Source organism: Melospiza georgiana, chromosome 7, assembly GCF_028018845.1.
Source record: "Melospiza georgiana isolate bMelGeo1 chromosome 7, bMelGeo1.pri, whole genome shotgun sequence".
In the NCBI taxonomy this organism is placed as follows: domain Eukaryota; kingdom Metazoa; phylum Chordata; class Aves; order Passeriformes; family Passerellidae; genus Melospiza; species Melospiza georgiana.
In genome coordinates, this window is record NC_080436.1 from 341186 (window position 1) to 360098 (window position 18913).

An 18913-nucleotide genomic window follows, 5' to 3' on the forward strand; every position below is an offset into this window, starting at 1 on the left:
TCAAACCAGCCTACCTTGGCAATGGTGCAACCTTGGGTCTGGGAACCATCCTGCGTATCGTGGATTCTAAGGAGCCAGCCGGCCATTCCCGCCACAGGCCCCCAAACACAAACAACGGCACTCTTCCCTGGAAAACAAAACTCGCCTGCCAACTTTTTGATGGCAGATTGCAGGAGCCACTTTGCACCATCAAAATAGCCCGACTCGGCACTGGTGCCACCTCTGGTCTGGGAACCATCCTGCGTATCGTGGATTCTAATTAGCCAGCCGGCCACTCCCAGCCACAGGCCCCCAAACACAAACAACGGCGCTTTTCCCTGGAAAACAGAACTCGCCTGCCAACTTTTTGATGGCAGATTGCAGGAGCCACTAGGTACTATCAAACAAGCCCAACTTGGCACTGGTGCCACCATGGGTCTGGTCACCATCCTGCCTATCGTAGCTTTTCACGACTGAGCCGGTCACTCCCAGCCATAGGCCCCCAGACACAAACCACAGCCCGTTTCCTTGGCAAACAAAAGTAAGCTGCCCCGCTTCTGGATGGCAGATTGCAGGAGCCACTTTGTGGTATCAAACAAGCCCAACTTAGCACTGGTGCCACCACTGGTCTGGGAACCATCCTGCGTATCGTGGATTCTAAGGAGCCAGCCGGCCACTCCCAGCCACAGGCCCCCAAACAAAAACAACGGCACTCTTCCCTGGAAAACAAAACTGGCCTGCCAATTTTTTGATGGCAGATTGCAGGAGCCACTTGGTAATATCAAACCAGCCCAACTTGGCACTGGTGCCACCATGGGTCTGGTAACCATCCTGCCTAACATAGCTTTTCAGGAGCCAGCCGGTCACTCCCAGCCATAGGCCCCAGACACAAAGCTCTGCCCGTTTCCCTGGCAAACAAAAGTAAGCTGCCCCACTTCTGGATGGCAGATTGCAGGACGCACTTGGTACTATCAAACCAGCCTACCTTGGCAATGGTGCAACCTTGGGTCTGGGAACCATCCTGCGTATCGTGGATTCTAAGGAGCCAGCCGGCCATTCCCGGCCACAGGCCCCCAAACACAAACAACGGCACTCTTCCCTGGAAAACAATACTCGCCTGCCAACTTTTTGATGGCAGATTGCAGGAGCCACTTTTCACCATCAAACTAGCCCGACTTGGCACTGGTGCCACCTCTGGTCTGGGAACAATCCTGCGTATCGTAGCTTTTCAGGAGCCAGCCGGTCACTCCCAGCCATAGGCCCCCAGACACAAACCTCGGCCCGTTTCCCTGGCAAACAAAAGTAAGCTGCCCCGCTTCTGGATGGCAGATTGCAGGAGCCACTTGGTACTATCAAACCAGCCCGACTTGGAACTGGTGCCACCTCTGGTCTGGGAACCATGCTGCGTATCGTGGATTCTAAGGAGCCAGCCGGCCACTCCCAGCCACAGTCCACCAAACACAAACAACGGCACTTTTCCCTGGAAAACAAAACTCGCCTGCCAACTTTTTGATGGCAGATTGCAGGAGCCACTTTTCACCATCAAAGTAGCCCGACTTGGCACTGGTGCCACCATGGTCTGGGAACCATCCTGCGTATCGTGGATTCTAATTAGCCAGCCGGCCACTCCCAGCCATAGGCCCCCAAACACAAACAACGGCGCTTTCCCCTGGAAAACAAAACTCGCCTGCCAACGTTTTGATGGCAGATTGCAGGAGCCGCTTGGTACTATCAAATCAGCCCAACGTGGCACTGGTGCCACCATGAGTCTGGTAACCATCCTGCCTATCGTAGCTTTTCAGGAGCCAGCCGGTCACTCCCAGCCATAGGCCCCCAGACAAAAACCTCGGCCCGTTTCCCTTGCAAACAAAAGTAAGCTGCCCCGCTTCTGGATGGCAGATTGCAGGAGCCACTTGGTACTATCAAACAAGCCCGACTTGGAACTGGTGCCACCTCTGGTCTGGGAACCATCCTGCGTATCGTGGATTCTAAGGAGCCAGCCGGCCACTCCCAGCCACAGGCCACCAAAAAAAATCAACGGCACTTTTCCCTGGAAAACAAAACTCGCCTGCCAACTTTTTGATGGCAGATTGCAGGAGCCGCTTGATACTATCAAATCAGCCCAACTTGGCACTGGTGCCACCTCTGGTCTGGTAACCATCCTGCCTATCGTAGCTTTTCAGGAGCCAGCCGGTCACTCCCAGCCATAGGCCCCCAGACACAAACCTCGGCCCGTTTCCCTGGCAAACAAAAGTAAGCTGCCCCGCTTCTGGATGGCAGATTGCAGGAGCCACTTGGTACTATCAAACCAGCCGGACTTGGAACTGGTGCCACCTCTGGTCTGGGAACCATCCTGCCTACCGTGGATTCTAAGGAGCCAGCCGGCCACTCCCAGCCACAGTCCACCAAACACAAACAATGGCACTTTTCCCTGGAAAACAAAACTCGCCTGCAAACTTTTTCATGGCAGATTGCAGGAGCCACTTTGCACCATCAAACTAGCCCGACTTGGCACTGGTGCCACCCCGGTCTGGGAACCATCCTGCGTATCGTGGATTCTAAGGAGCTAGCCGGCCACTCCCAGCCACAGGCCACCAAAAAAAATCAACGGCACTTTTTCCTGGAAAACAAAACTGGCCTGCCAACTTTTTGATGGCAGATTGCAGGAGCCACTTGGTACTATCAAACCAGCCCAACTTGGCACTGGTGCCACCATGGGTCTGGTCACCATCCTGCCTATCGTAGCTTTTCACGACCGAGCCGGTCACTCCCAGCCATAGGCCCCCAGACACAAACTACGGCCCGTTTCCTTGGCAAACAAAAGTAAGCTGCCCCGCTTCTGGATGGCAGATTGCAGGAGCCACTTTGTGGTATCAAACAAGCCCAACTTAGCACTGGTGCCACCACTGGTCTGGGAACCATCCTGCGTATCGTGGATTCTAAGGAGCCAGCCGGCCACTCCCAGCCACAGGCCCCCAAACAAAAACAACGGCACTCTTCCCTGGAAAACAAAACTGGCCTGCCAACTTTTTGATGGCAGATTGCAGGAACCACTTGGTACTATCAAACCAGCCCAACTTGGCACTGGTGCCACCATGGGTCTGGTAACCATCCTGCCTCACATAGCTTTTCAGGAGCCAGCCCGTCACTCCCAGCCATAGGCCCCAGACACAAAGCTCTGCCCGTTTCCCTGGCAAACAAAAGTAAGCTGCCCCACTTCTGGATGGCAGATTGCAGGACGCACTTGGTACTATCAAACCAGCCTACCTTGGTAATGGTGCAACCTTGGGTCTGGGAACCATCCTGCGTATCGTGGATTCTAAGGAGACAGCCGGCCATTCCCGGCCACAGGCCCCCAAACACAAACAACGGCACTCTTCCCTGGAAAACAAAACTCGCCTGCCAACTTTTTGATGGCAGATTGCAGGAGCCACTTTGCACCATCAAACTAGCCCGACTTGGCACTGGTGCCACCTCTGGTCTGGGAACCATCCTGCGTATCGTGGATTCTAATTAGCCAGCCGGCCACTCCCAGCCACAGGCCCCCAAACACAAACAACGGCGCTTTTCCCTGGAAAACAAAACTGGCCTGCCAACTTTTTGATGGCAGATTGCAGGAGCCACTTGGTACTATCAAACCAGCCCAACTTGGCACTGGTTCCACCATGGGTCTGGTCACCATCCTGCCTATCGTAGCTTTTCAGGAGCAAGCCGGTCACTCACAGCCATAGGCCCCGAGACACAGACCTCGGCCCGTTTCCCTGGCAAACAAAAGTAAGCTGCCCCGCTTCTGGATGGCAGATTGCAGGAGCCACTTGGTACTATCAAACCAGCCCGACTTGGAACTGGTGCCACCTCTGGTCTGGGAACCATGCCGCGTATCGTGGATTCTAAGGAGCCAGCCGGCCACTCCCAGCCACAGTCCACCAAACACAAACAACGGCACTTTTCCCTGGAAAACAAAACTCGCCTGCCAACTTTTTGATGGCAGATTGCAGGAGCCACTTTTCACCATCAAAGTAGCCCGACTTGGCACTGGTGCCACCATGGTCTGGGAACCATCCTGCGTATCGTGGATTCTAATTAGCCAGCCGGCCACTCCCAGCCATAGGCCCCCAAACACAAAAAACGGCGCTTTCCCCTGGAAAACAAAACTCGCCTGCCAACTTTTTGATGGCAGATTGCAGGAGCCGCTTGGTACTATCAAATCAGCCCAACGTGGCACTGGTGCCACCATGAGTCTGGTCACCATCCTGCCTATCGTAGCTTTTCAGGAGCCAGCCGGTCACTCCCAGATATAGGCCCCCAGACAAAAACCTCGGCCCGTTTCCCTTGCAAACAAAAGTAAGCTGCCCCGCTTCTGGATGGCAGATTGCAGGAGCCACTTGGTACTATCAAACAAGCCCGACTTGGAACTGGTGCCACCTCTGGTCTGGGAACCATCCTGCGTATCGTGGATTCTAAGGAGCCAGCCGGCCACTCCCAGCCACAGGCCACCAAAAAAAATCAACGGCACTTTTCCCTGGAAAACAAAACTCGCCTGCCAACTTTTTGATGGCAGATTGCAGGAGCCGCTTGATACTATCAAATCAGCCCAACTTGGCACTGGTGCCACCTCTGGTCTGGTCACCATCCTGCCTATCGTAGCTTTTCAGAAGCCAGCCGGTCACTCCCAGCCATAGGCCCCCAGACACAAACCTCGGCCCGTTTCCCTGGCAAACAAAATTAAGCTGCCCCGCTTCTGGATGGCAGATTGCAGGAGCCACTTGGTACTATCAAACCAGCCCGACTTGGCACTGGTGCCACCTTGGGTCTGGGAACCATCCTGCGTATTGTGGATTGTCAGGAGCCAGCCGACCACTCTCGGCCACAGACCCCAATCAAAAACAACGGCCCGATTCACAGGCAAAAAAAACTCAGCTGCCCCACTTCTGGATGGGAGATTGCAGGAGGCGCTTGACTCTGTCAAACCAGCCCAACTTGGCACTGGCGCCACCATGGGTCTGGTAACCATGCTGCGTATCATGGAATTTCAGGAGCCAGCCGGCCACTGCCAGCCACAGGACCCAAACATATACCACAGCCCTTTTCTCTGGCAAGCAAAACTCAGCTGCCCCGCTTCTGGATGGCAGATTGCAGGAGCCACTTGGTACTATCAAACCAGCCCGACTTGGCACTGGTGCCACCTCTGGTCTGGAAACCATCCTGCGTATCGTGGATTCTAAGGAGCCAGCCGGCCATTCCCGGCCACAGGCCCCCAAACACAAACAACGGCACTCTTCCCTGGAAAACAAAACTCGCCTGCCAACTTTTTGATGGCAGATTGCAGGAGCCACTTTGCACCATCAAACTAGCCCGACTTGGCACTGGTGCCACCTCTGGTCTGGGAACCATCCTGCGTATCGTGGATTCTAATTAGCCAGCCGGCCACTCCCAGCCACAGGCCCCCAAACACAAACAACGGCGCTTTTCCCTGGAAAACAAAACTGGCCTGCCAACTTTTTGATGGCAGATTGCAGGAGCCACTTGGTACTATCAAACCAGCCCAACTTGGCACTGGTTCCACCATGGGTCTGGTCACCATCCTGCCTATCGTAGCTTTTGAGGAGCAAGCCGGTCACTCACAGCCATAGGCCCCGAGACACAGACCTCGGCCCGTTTCCCTGGCAAACAAAAGTAAGCTGCCCCGCTTCTGGATGGCAGATTGCAGGAGCCACTTGGTACTATCAAACCAGCCCGACTTGGAACTGGTGCCACCTCTGGTCTGGGAACCATGCCGCGTATCGTGGATTCTAAGGAGCCAGCCGGCCACTCCCAGCCACAGTCCACCAAACACAAACAACGGCACTTTTCCCTGGATAACAAAACTCGCCTGCCAACTTTTTGATGGCAGATTGCAGGAGCCACTTTTCACCATCAAAGTAGCCCGACTTGGCACTGGTGCCACCATGGTCTGGGAACCATCCTGCGTATCGTGGATTCTAATTAGCCAGCCGGCCACTCCCAGCCATAGGCCCCCAAACACAAAAAACGGCGCTTTCCCCTGGAAAACAAAACTCGCCTGCCAACTTTTTGATGGCAGATTGCAGGAGCCGCTTGGTACTATCAAATCAGCCCAACGTGGCACTGGTGCCACCATGAGTCTGGTAACCATCCTGCCTATCGTAGCTTTTCAGGAGCCAGCCGGTCACTCCCAGCCATAGGCCCCCAGACAAAAACCTCGGCCCGTTTCCCTTGCAAACAAAAGTAAGCTGCCCCGCTTCTGGATGGCAGATTGCAGGAGCCACTTGGTACTATCAAACAAGCCCGACTTGGAACTGGTGCCACCTCTGGTCTGGGAACCATCCTGCGTATCGTGGATTCTAAGGAGCCAGCCGGCCACTCCCAGCCACAGGCCACCAAAAAAAATCAACGGCACTTTTCCCTGGAAAACAAAACTCGCCTGCCAACTTTTTGATGGCAGATTGCAGGAGCCGCTTGATACTATCAAATCAGCCCAACTTGGCACTGGTGCCACCTCTGGTCTGGTAACCATCCTGCCTATCGTAGCTTTTCAGGAGCCAGCCGGTCACTCCCAGCCATAGGCCCCCAGACACAAACCTCGGCCCGTTTCCCTGGCAAACAAAATTAAGCTGCCCCGCTTCTGGATGGCAGATTGCAGGAGCCACTTGGTACTATCAAACCAGCCCGACTTGGCACTGGTGCCACCTTGGGTCTGGGAACCATCCTGCGTATTGTGGATTGTCAGGAGCCAGCCGACCACTCTCGGCCACAGACCCCAATCAAAAACAACGGCCCGATTCACAGGCAAAAAAAACTCAGCTGCCCCACTTCTGGATGGGAGATTGCAGGAGGCGCTTGACTCTGTCAAACCAGCCCAACTTGGCACTGGCGCCACCATGGGTCTGGTAACCATGCTGCGTATCATGGAATTTCAGGAGCCAGCCGGCCACTGCCAGCCACAGGACCCAAACATATACCACAGCCCTTTTCTCTGGCAAGCAAAACTCAGCTGCCCCGCTTCTGGATGGCAGATTGCAGGAGCCACTTGGTACTATCAAACCAGCCCGACTTGGCACTGGTGCCACCTCTGGTCTGGAAACCATCCTGCGTATCGTGGATTCTAAGGAGCCAGCCGGCCACTCCCAGCCACAGTCCACCAAACACAAACAACGGAACTTTTCCCTGGAAAACAAAACTCGCCTGCAAACTTTTTCATGGCAGATTGCAGGAGCCACTTTGCACCATCAAACTAGCCCGACTTGGCACTGGTGCCACCTCTGGTCTGGGAACCATCCTGCGTATCGTGGATTCTAATTAGCCAGCCGGTCACTCCCAGCCATAGGCCCCCAGACACAAACCTCGGCCCGTTTCCCTGGCAAACAAAATTAAGCTGCCCCGCTTCTGGATGGCAGATTGCAGGAGCCACTTGGTACTATCAAACCAGCCCGACTTGGCACTGGTGCCACCTTGGGTCTGGGAACCATCCTGCGTATTGTGGATTGTCAGGAGCCAGCCGACCACTCTCGGCCACAGACCCCAATCAAAAACAACGGCCCGATTCACAGGCAAAAAAAACTCAGCTGCCCCACTTCTGGATGGGAGATTGCAGGAGGCGCTTGACTCTGTCAAACCAGCCCAACTTGGCACTGGCGCCACCATGGGTCTGGTAACCATGCTGCGTATCATGGAATTTCAGGAGCCAGCCGGCCACTGCCAGCCACAGGACCCAAACATATACCACAGCCCTTTTCTCTGGCAAGCAAAACTCAGCTGCCCCGCTTCTGGATGGCAGATTGCAGGAGCCACTTGGTACTATCAAACCAGCCCGACTTGGCACTGGTGCCACCTCTGGTCTGGAAACCATCCTGCGTATCGTGGATTCTAAGGAGCCAGCCGGCCACTCCCAGCCACAGTCCACCAAACACAAACAACGGCACTTTTCCCTGGAAAACAAAACTCGCCTGCAAACTTTTTCATGGCAGATTGCAGGAGCCACTTTGCACCATCAAACTAGCCCGACTTGGCACTGGTGCCACCTCTGGTCTGGGAACCATCCTGCGTATCGTGGATTCTAATTAGCCAGCCGGCCACTCCCAGCCATAGGCCCCCAAACACAAACAACGGCGCTTTTCCCTGGAAAACAAAACTCGCCTGCCAAATTTTAGATGGCAGATTGCAGGAGCCGCTTGGTACTATCAAATCAGCCCAACGTGGCACTGGTGCCACCATGAGTCTGGTAACCATCCTGCCTATCGTAGCTTTTCAGGAGCCAGCCAGTCACTCCCAGCCTTAGGCCCCCAGACAAAAACCTCGGCCCGTTTCCCTTGCAAACAAAAGTAAGCTGCCCCGCTTCTGGATGGCAGATTGCAGGAGCCACTTGGTACTATCAAACAAGCCCGACTTGAAACTGGTGCCACCTCTGGTCTGGGAACCATCCCGCGTATCGTGGATTCTAAGGAGCCAGCCGGCCACTCCCAGCCACAGGCCACCAAACAAAATCAACGGCACTTTTCCCTGGAAAACAAAACTCGCCTGCCAACTTTTTGATGGCAGATTGCAGGAGCCACTTTTCACCATCAAACTAGCCCGACTTGGCACTGGTGCCACCTCTGGTCTGGGAACCATCATGCCTATCGTAGCTTTTCAGGAGCCAGCCTGTCACTCCCAGCCATAGGCCCCCGGACACAAACCTCGGCCCGTTTCCCTGGCAAACAAAATTAAGCTGCCCCGCTTCTGGATGGCAGATTGCAGGAGCTATTTAGTACTATCAAACCAGCCCAACTTGGCACTGGTGCCACCTCTGGTCTGGGAACCATCCTGCCTATTGTGGATTTTCAGGGGTCAGCCGGCCACTCTCAGCCATATGCCCTCAAACACAAACCACGGCCCTTTTCTCTGGCAAACAAAACTCAACTGCCCCTCTTCTGGATGGCAAATTGCAGGACGCACTTGGTACGACAAAAACAGCACAACTTGGCACTGGTGCCACCTTGGGTCTGGTCACCATCCTGCGTATCGAGCATTTTAAGGAGGCAGCCGGCCACTCCCAGCCATATGCCCCCAAAAAAAAACCACGGCCCTTTTCTCTGGCAAACAAAACTCAGCTGCCCCGCTTCTGGAAGGCAGATTGCAGGAGCTACTTTGCACCATCAAACAAGCCCGACTTGGCACTGGTGCCACCTCTGGTCTGGGAACCATCCTGCGTATCGTGGATTATAAGGAGCCAGCTGGCCACTCCCAGCCACAGGCCCCCAAACACAAACAACGGCGCTTTTCCCTGGAAAACAAAACTGGCCTGCCAACTTTTTAATGGCAGATTGCAGGAGCTACTTTGCACCATCACACTAGCCCGACTTGGCACTGGTGCCACCTCTGGTCTGGGAACCATCCTGCGTATCGTGGATTCTAATTAGCCAGCCGGCCACTCCCAGCCACAGCCCCCAAACACAAACAACGGCGCTTTTCCCTGGAAAACAAAACTCGCCTGCCAACATTTTGATGGCAGATTGCAGGAGCCACTTTGCACCATCAAACTAACCCGACTTGGCACTGGTGCCACCTCTGGTCTGGGAACCATCCTGCGTATCGTGGATTCTAAGGAGCCAGCCGGCCACTCCCAGCCACAGGCCCCCAAACACAAACAACGGCGCTTTTCCCTGGAAAACAAAACTCGCCTGCCAACTTTTTGATGGCAGATTGCAGGAGCCACTTGGTACTATCAAACCAGCCCAACTTGGCAATGGTGCCACCATGGGTCTGGTCACCATCCTGCCTATCGTAGCTTTTCAGGAGCCAGCCGGTCAGTCCCACCCATAGGACCCCAGACACAAACCTCGGCCCGTTTCCCTGGCAAACAAAAGTAAGCTACCCCGCTTCTGGATGGCAGATTGCAGGAGCCACTTTGCACCATCAATCTAGCCCGACTTGGCACTGGTGCCACCTCTGGTCTGGGAACCATCCTGCGTATCGTGGATTCTAAGGAGCCAGCCGGCCACTCCCAGCCACAAGCCCCCAAACACAAACAACGGCGCTTTTCCCTGGAAAACAAAACTCGCCTGCCAACTTTTTGATGGCAGATTGCAGGAGCCGCTTGGTACTATCAAATCAGCCTGACTTGGCACTGGTGCCACCATGGGTCTGGTCACCATCCTGCCTATCGTAGCTTTTCAGGAGCCAGCCGGACTCTCCCAGCCATAGGCCCCCAGACACAAACCTCGGCCCGTTTCCCTGGCAAACAAAATTAAGCTGCCCCGCTTCTGGATGGCAGATTGCAGGAGCCACTTGGTACTATCAAACCAGCCCGACTTGGCACTGGTGCCACCTTGGGTCTGGGAACCATCCTGCGTATTGTGGATTGTCAGGAGCCAGCCGACCACTCTCGGCCACAGACCCCAATCAAAAACAACGGCCCGATTCACAGGCAAAAAAAACTCAGCTGCCCCACTTCTGGATGGGAGATTGCAGGAGGTGCTTGACTCTGTCAAACCAGCCCAACTTGGCACTGGCGCCACCATGGGTCTGGTAACCATGCTGCGTATCATGGAATTTCAGGAGCCAGCCGGCCACTGCCAGCCACAGGACCCAAACATATACCACAGCCCTTTTCTCTGGCAAGATAAACTCAGCTGCCCCGTTTCTGGATGGCAGATTGCAGGAGCCACTTGGTACTATCAAACCAGCCCGACTTGGCACTGGTGCCACCTCTGGTCTGGAAACCATCCTGCGTATCGTGGATTCTAAGGAGCCAGCCGGCCACTCCCAGCCACAGTCCACCAAACACAAACAACGGCACTTTTCCCTGGAAAACAAAACTCGCCTGCAAACTTTTTCATGGCAGATTGCAGGAGCCACTTTGCACCATCAAACTAGCCCGACTTGGCACTGGTGCCACCTCTGGTCTGGGAACCATCCTGCGTATCGTGGATTCTAATTAGCCAGCCGGCCACTCCCAGCCATAGGCCCCCAACACAAACAACGGCGCTTTCCCTGGAAAACAAAACTCGCCTGCCAACTTTTTGATGGCAGATTGCAGGAGCCGCTTGGTACTATCAAATCAGCCCAACGTGGCACTGGTGCCACCATGAGTCTGGTAACCATCCTGCCTATCGTAGCTTTTCAGGAGCCAGCCAGTCACTCCCAGCCATAGGCCCCCAGACAAAAACCTCGGCCCGTTTCCCTTGCAAACAAAAGTAAGCTGCCCCGCTTCTGGATGGCAGATTGCAGGAGCCACTTGGTACTATCAAACAAGCCCGACTTGGAACTGGTGCCACCTCTGGTCTGGGAACCATCCTGCCTATTCTGGATTTTCAGGGGTCAGCCGGCCACTCCCAGCCATATGCCCTCAAACACAAACCACGGCGCTTTTCTCTGGCAAACAAAACTCAACTGCCCCTCTTCTGGATGGCAAATTGCAGGACGCACTTGGTACTACAAAAACAGCCCAACTTGGCATTGGTGCCACCTTGGGTCTGGTCACCATCCTGCGTATCGAACATTTTAAGGAGCCAGCCGGCCACTCCCAGCCATATGCCCCCAAAAACAAAGCACGGCCCTTTTCTCTGGCAAACAAAAATCCGCTGCCCCGCTTCTGGATGGCAGATTGCAGGAGCCACTTGGTACTATCAAACCAGCCCGACTTGGCACTGGTGCCACCTTGGGTCTGTGAACCATCCTGCGTATTGTGGATTGTCAGGAGCCAGCCGACCACTCTCGGCCACAGACCCCAATCAAAAACAACGGCCCGATTCACAGGCAAAAAAAACTCAGCTGCCCCACTTCTGGATGGGAGATTGCAGGAGGCGCTTGACTCTGTCAAACCAGCCCAACTTGGCACTGGCGCCACCATGGGTCTGGTAACCATGCTGCGTATCATGGAATTTCAGGAGCCAGCCGGCCACTGCCAGCCACAGGACCCAAACATATACCACAGCCCTTTTCTCTGGCAAGCAAAACTCAGCTGCCCCGCTTCTGGATGGCAGATTGCAGGAGCCACTTGGTACTATCAAACAAGCCCGACTTGAAACTGGTGCCACCTCTGGTCTGGGAACCATCCTGCGTATCGTGGATTCTAAGGAGCCAGCCGGCCACTCCCAGCCACAGGCCACCAAAAAAAATCAACGGCACTTTTCCCTGGAAAACAAAACTGGCCTGCCAACTTTTTGATGGCAGATTGCAGGAGCCACTTGGTACTATCAAACCAGCCCAACTTGGCACTGGTGCCACCATGGGTCTGGTCACCATCATGCCTATTGTAGCTTTTCAGGAGCCAGCCGGTCACTCCCAGCCATAGGCCCCCAGGCAAAAACCTCGGCCCGTTTCCCTGGCAAACAAAATTAAGCTGCCCCGCTTCTGGATGGCAGATTGCAGGAGCTATTTAGTACTATCAAACCAGCCCAACTTGGCACTGGTGCCACCTTGGCTCTGGGAACCATCCTGCCTATTGTGGATTCCAAGGAGCCAGCCGGCCACTCCCAGCCACAGTCCACCAAACACAAACAACGGCACTTTTCCCTGGAAAACAAAACTCGCCTGCAAACATTTTCATGGCAGATTGCAGGAGCCACTTTGCACCATCAAACTAGCCCGACTTGGCACTGGTGCCACCTCTGGTCTCGGAACCATCCTGCGTATCGTGGATTCTAAGGAGCCAGCCGGCCACTCCCAGCCATAGGCCCCCAAACACAAACAACGGCGCTTTTCCCTGGAAAACAAAACTCGCCTGCCAACTTTTTGATGGCAGATTGCATAAGCCGCTTGGTACTATCAAATCAGCCCAACGTGGCACTGGTGCCACCATGAGTCTGGTAACCATCCTGCCTATCGTAGCTTTTCAGGAGCCAGCCAGTCACTCCCAGCCTTAGGCCCCCAGACACAAACCTCGGCCCGTTTCCCTGGCAAACAAAAGTAAGCTGCCCCGCTTCTGGATGGCAGATTGCAGGAGCCACTTGGTACTATCAAACAAGCCCGACTTGAAACTGGTGCCACCTCTGGTCTGGGAACCATCCTGCGTATCGTGGATTCTAAGGAGCCAGCCGGCCACTCCCAGCCACAGGCCACCAAAAAAAATCAACGGCACTTTTCCCTGGAAAACAAAACTGGCCTGCCAACTTTTTGATGGCAGATTGCAGGAGCCACTTGGTACTATCAAACCAGCCCAACTTGGCACTGGTGCCACCATGGGTCTGGTCACCATCATGCCTATTGTAGCTTTTCAGGAGCCAGCCGGTCACTCCCAGCCATAGGCCCCCAGGCAAAAACCTCGGCCCGTTTCCCTGGCAAACAAAATTAAGCTGCCCCGCTTCTGGATGGCAGATTGCAGGAGCTATTTAGTACTATCAAACCAGCCCAACTTGGCACTGGTGCCACCTTGGCTCTGGGAACCATCCTGCCTATTGTGGATTTTCAGGGGTCAGCCGGCCACTCTTAGCCATATGCCCTCAAACACAAACCACGGCCCTTTTCTCTGGCAAACAAAACTCAACTGCCCCTCTTCTGGATGGCAAATTGCAGGACGCACTTGGTACTACAAAAACAGCCCAACTTGGCATAGGTGCCACCTTGGGTCTGGTCACCATCCTTGGATCGAGGATTTTAAGGAGCCAGCTGGCCACTCCCAGCCATATGCCCCCAAAAACAAACCACGGCCCTTTTCTCTGGCAAACAAAAATCCGCTGCCCCGCTTCTGGATGGCAGATTGCAGGAGCCACTTGGTACTATCAAACCAGCCCGACTTGGCACTGGTGCCACCTTGGGTCTGTGAACCATCCTGCGTATTGTGGATTGTCAGGAGCCAGCCGACCACTCTCGGCCACAGACCCCAATCAAAAACAACGGCCCGATTCACAGGCAAAAAAACTCAGCTGCCCCACTTCTGGATGGGAGATTGCAGGAGGCGCTTGACTCTGTCAAACCAGCCCTACTTGGCACTGGTGCAACCTTGGGTCTGGGAACCATGCTGCGTATCATGGAATTTCAGGAGCCAGCCGGCCACTGCCAGCCACAGGACCCAAACATATACCACAGCCCTTTTCTCTGGCAAGCAAAACTCAGCTGCCCCGCTTTTAGATGGCAGATTGCAGGAGCCACTTGGTACTATCAAACCAGCCCAACTTGGTACTGGTGCCACCATGGGTCTGGTAACCATCCTGCCTATCGTAGCTTTTCACGACCGAGCCGGTCACTCCCAGCCATAGGTCCCCAGACACAAACCACGGCCCGTTTCCTTGGCAAAAAAAAGTAAGCTGCCCCGCTTCTGGATGGCAGATTGCAGGAGCCACTTGGTACTATCAAACCAGCCCAACTTGGCACTGCTGCCACCATGGGTCTGGTAGCCATCCTGCCTATCGTAGCTTTTCAGGAGCCAGCCGGCCACTCCCAGCCACAGGCCCCCAAACAAAAACAACGGCGCTTTTCCCTGGAAAACAGAACTCGCCTGCCAACTTTTTGATGGCAGATTGCAGGAGCCGCTTGCTACTATCAAACCAGCCCAACTTGGCACTGGTGCCACCATGGGTCTGGTCACCATCCTGCCTATCGTAGCTTTTCAGGAGCCAGCCGGTCACTCCCAGCCATATGCCCCCAAAAAAAAACCACGGCCCTTTTCTCTGGCAAACAAAACTCAGCTGCCCCGCTTCTGGATGGCAGATTGCAGGAGCTACTTTGCACCATCAAACAAGCCCGACTTGGCACTGGTGCCACCTCTGGTCTGGGAACCATCCTGCGTATCGTGGATTATAAGGAGCCAGCTGGCCACTCCCAGCCACAGGCCCCCAAACACAAACAACGGCGCTTTTCCCTGGAAAACAAAACTGGCCTGCCAACTTTTTAATGGCAGATTGCAGGAGCTACTTTGCACCATCACACTAGCCCGACTTGGCACTGGTGCCACCTCTGGTCTGGGAACCATCCTGCGTATCGTGGATTCTAATTAGCCAGCCGGCCACTCCCAGCCACAGCCCCCAAACACAAACAACGGCGCTTTTCCCTGGAAAACAAAACTCGCCTGCCAACATATTGATGGCAGATTGCAGGAGCCACTTTGCACCATCAAACTAACCCGACTTGGCACTGGTGCCACCTCTGGTCTGGCAACCATCCTGCGTATCGTGGATTCTAAGGAGCCAGCCGGCCACTCCCAGCCACAGGCCCCCAAACACAAACAACGGCGCTTTTCCCTGGAAAACAAAACTCGCCTGCCAACTTTTTGATGGCAGATTGCAGGAGCCACTTGGTACTATCAAACCAGCCCAACTTGGCAATGGTGCCACCATGGGTCTGGTCACCATCCTGCCTATCGTAGCTTTTCAGGAGCCAGCCGGTCAGTCCCACCCATATGACCCCAGACACAAACCTCGGCCCGTTTCCCTGGCAAACAAAAGTAAGCTACCCCGCTTCTGGATGGCAGATTGCAGGAGCCACTTTGCACCATCAATCTAGCCCGACTTGGCACTGGTGCCACCTCTGGTCTGGGAACCATCCTGCGTATCGTGGATTCTAAGGAGCCAGCCGGCCACTCCCAGCCACAAGCCCCCAAACACAAACAACGGCGCTTTTCCCTGGAAAACAAAACTCGCCTGCAAACTTTTTCATGGCAGATTGCAGGAGCCACTTTGCACCATCAATCTAGCCCGACTTGGCACTGGTGCCACCTCTGGTCTGGGAACCATCCTGCGTATCGTGGATTCTAAGGAGCCAGCCGGCCACTCCCAGCCACAAGCCCCCAAACACAAACAACGGCGCTTTTCCCTGGAAAACAAAACTCGCCTGCCAACTTTTTGATGGCAGATTGCAGGAGCCGCTTGGTACTATCAAATCAACCTGACTTGGCACTGGTGCCACCATGGGTCTGGTCACCATCCTGCCTATCGTAGCTTTGCAGGAGCCAGCCGGACTCTCCCAGCCATAGGCCCCCAGACACAAACCTCGGCCCGTTTCCCTGGCAAACAAAAGTAAGCTGCCCCGCTTCTGGATGGCAGATTGCAGGAGCCACTTGGTACTATCAAACCAGCCCGACTTGGCACTGGTGCCACCTCTGGTCTGGGAACCATGCTGCGTATCGTGGATTCTAAGGAGCCAGCCGGCCACTCCCAGCCACAGTCCACCAAACACAAACAACGGCACTTTTCCCTGGAAAACAAAACTCGCCTTCCAACATTTTCATGGCAGATTGCAGGAGCCACTTTGCACCATCAAACTAGCCCGACGTGGCACTGGTGCCACCATGGTCTGGGAACCATCCTGCGTATCGTGGATTCTAATTAGCCAGCCGGCCACTCCCAGCCATAGGCCCCCAACACAAACAACGGCGCTTTCCCCTGGAAAACAAAACTCGCCTGCCAACTTTTTGATGGCAGATTGCAGGAGCCGCTTGGTACTATCAAATCAGCCCAACGTGGCACTGGTGCCACCATGAGTCTGGTAACCATCCTGCCTATCGTAGCTTTTCAGGAACCAGCCAGTCACTCCCAGCCATAGGCCCCCAGACAAAAACCTCGGCCCGTTTCCCTGGCAAACAAAAGTAAGCTGCCCCGCTTCTGGATGGCAGATTGCAGGAGCCACTTGGTACTATCAAACCAGCCCGACTTGGAACTGGTGCCACCTCTGGTCTGGGAACCATCCTGCCTATCGTGGATTCCAAGGAGCCAGCCGGCCACTCCCAGCCACAGTCCACCAAACACAAACAACGGAACTTTTCCCTGGAAAACAAAACTCGCCTGCCAACTTTATCATGGCAGATTGCAGGAGCCACTTTGCACCATCAAACTAGCCCGACTTGGCACTGGTGCCACCACGGTCTGGGAACCATCCTGCGTATCGTAGCTTTTCAGGAGCCAGCCGGTCACTCCCAGCCATAGGCCCCCAGACACAAACCTCGGCCCGTTTCCCTGGCAAACAAAACTCAGCTGCCCCGCTTCTGGATGGCAGATTGCAGGAGCCACTTGGTACTATCAAACCAGCCCGACTTGGAACTGGTGCCACCTCTGGTCTGGGAACCATGCTGCGTATCGTGGATTCTAAGGAGCCAGCCGGCCACTCCCAGCCACAGTCCACCAAACACAAACAACGGCACTTTTCCCTGGAAAACAAAACTCGCCTGCCAACTTTTTCATGTCAGATTGCAGGAGCCACTTTTCACCATCAAACTAGCCCGACTTGGCACTGGTGCCACCATGGTCTGGGAACCATCCTGCGTATCGTGGATTCTAATTAGCCAGCCGGCCACTCCCAGCCATAGGCCCCCAAACACATACAACGGCGCTTTCCCCTGGAAAACAAAACTGGCCTGCCAACTTTTTGATGGCAGATTGCAGGAGCCGCTTGGTACTATCAAATCAGCCCAACGTGGCACTGGTGCCACCATGAGTCTGGTAACCATCCTGCCTATCGTAGCTTTTCAGGAGCCAGCCAGTCACTCCCAGCCATAGGCCCCCAGACAAAAACCTCGGCCCGTTTCCCTTGCAAACAAAATTAAGCTGCCCCGCTTCTGGATGGCAGATTGCAGGAGCCACTTGGTACTATCAAACAAGCCCGACTTGGAACTGGTGCCACCTCTGGTCTGGGAACCATCCTGCGTATCGTGGATTCTAAGGAGCCAGCCGGCCACTCCCAGCCACAGGCCACCAAACAAAATCAACGGCACTTTTCCCTGGAAAACAAAACTCGCCTGCCAACTTTTTGATGGCAGATTGCAGGAGCCGCTTGATACTATCAAATCAGCCCAACTTGGCACTGGTGCCACCTCTGGTCTGGTAACCATCCTGCCTATCGTAGCTTTTCAGGAGCCAGCCGGTCACTCCCAGCCATAGGCCCCCAGACACAAACCTCGGCCCGTTTCCCTGGCAAACAAAAGTAAGCTGCCCCGCTTCTGGATGGCAGATTGCAGGAGCCACTTGGTACTATCAAACCAGCCCGACTTGGAACTGGTGCCACCTCTGGTCTGGGAACCATCCTGCGTATCGTGGATTCTAAGGAGCCAGCCGGCCACTCCCAGCCACAGTCCACCAAACACAAACAATGGCACTTTTCCCTGGAAAACAAAACTCGCCTGCAAACTTTTTCATGGCAGATTGCAGGAGCCACTTTGCACCATCAAACTAGCCCGACTTGGCACTGGTGCCACCCCGGTCTGGGAACCATCCTGCGTATCGTGGATTCTAAGGAGCCAGCCGGCCACTCCCAGCCATAGGCCCCCAAACACAAACAACGGCGCTTTTCCCTGGAAAACAGAACTCGCCTGCCAACTTTTTGATGGCAGATTGCAGGAGCCACTTGGTACTATCAAACCAGCCCAACTTGGCACTGGTGCCACCATGGGTCTGGTCACCATCCTGCCTATCGTAGCTTTTCCCGACTGAGCCGGTCACTCCCAGCCATAGGCCCCCAGACACAAACTACGGCCCGTTTCCTTGGCAAACAAAAGTAAGCTGCCCCGCTTCTGAATGGCAGATTGCAGGAGCCACTTTGTGGTATCAAACAAGCCCAACTTAGCACTGGTGACATCACTGGTCTGGGAACCATCCTGCGTATCGTGGATTCTAAGGAGCCAGCCGGCCACTCCCAGCCACAGGCCCCCAAACAAAAACAACGGCACTCTTCCCTGGAAAACAAAACTGGCCTGCCAACTTTTTGATGGCAGATTGCAGGAACCACTTGGTACTATCAAACCAGCCCAACTTGGCACTGGTGCCACCATGGGTCTGGTAACCATCCTGCCTCACATAGCTTTTCAGGAGCCAGCCGGTCACACCCAGCCATAGGCCCCAGACACAAAGCTCTGCCCGTTTCCCTGGCAAACAAAAGTAAGCTGCCCCACTTCTGGATGGCAGATTGCAGGACGCACTTGGTACTATCAAACCAGCCTACCTTGGCAATGGTGCAACCTTGGGTCTGGGAACCATCCTGCGTATCGTGGATTCTAAGGAGCCAGCCGGCC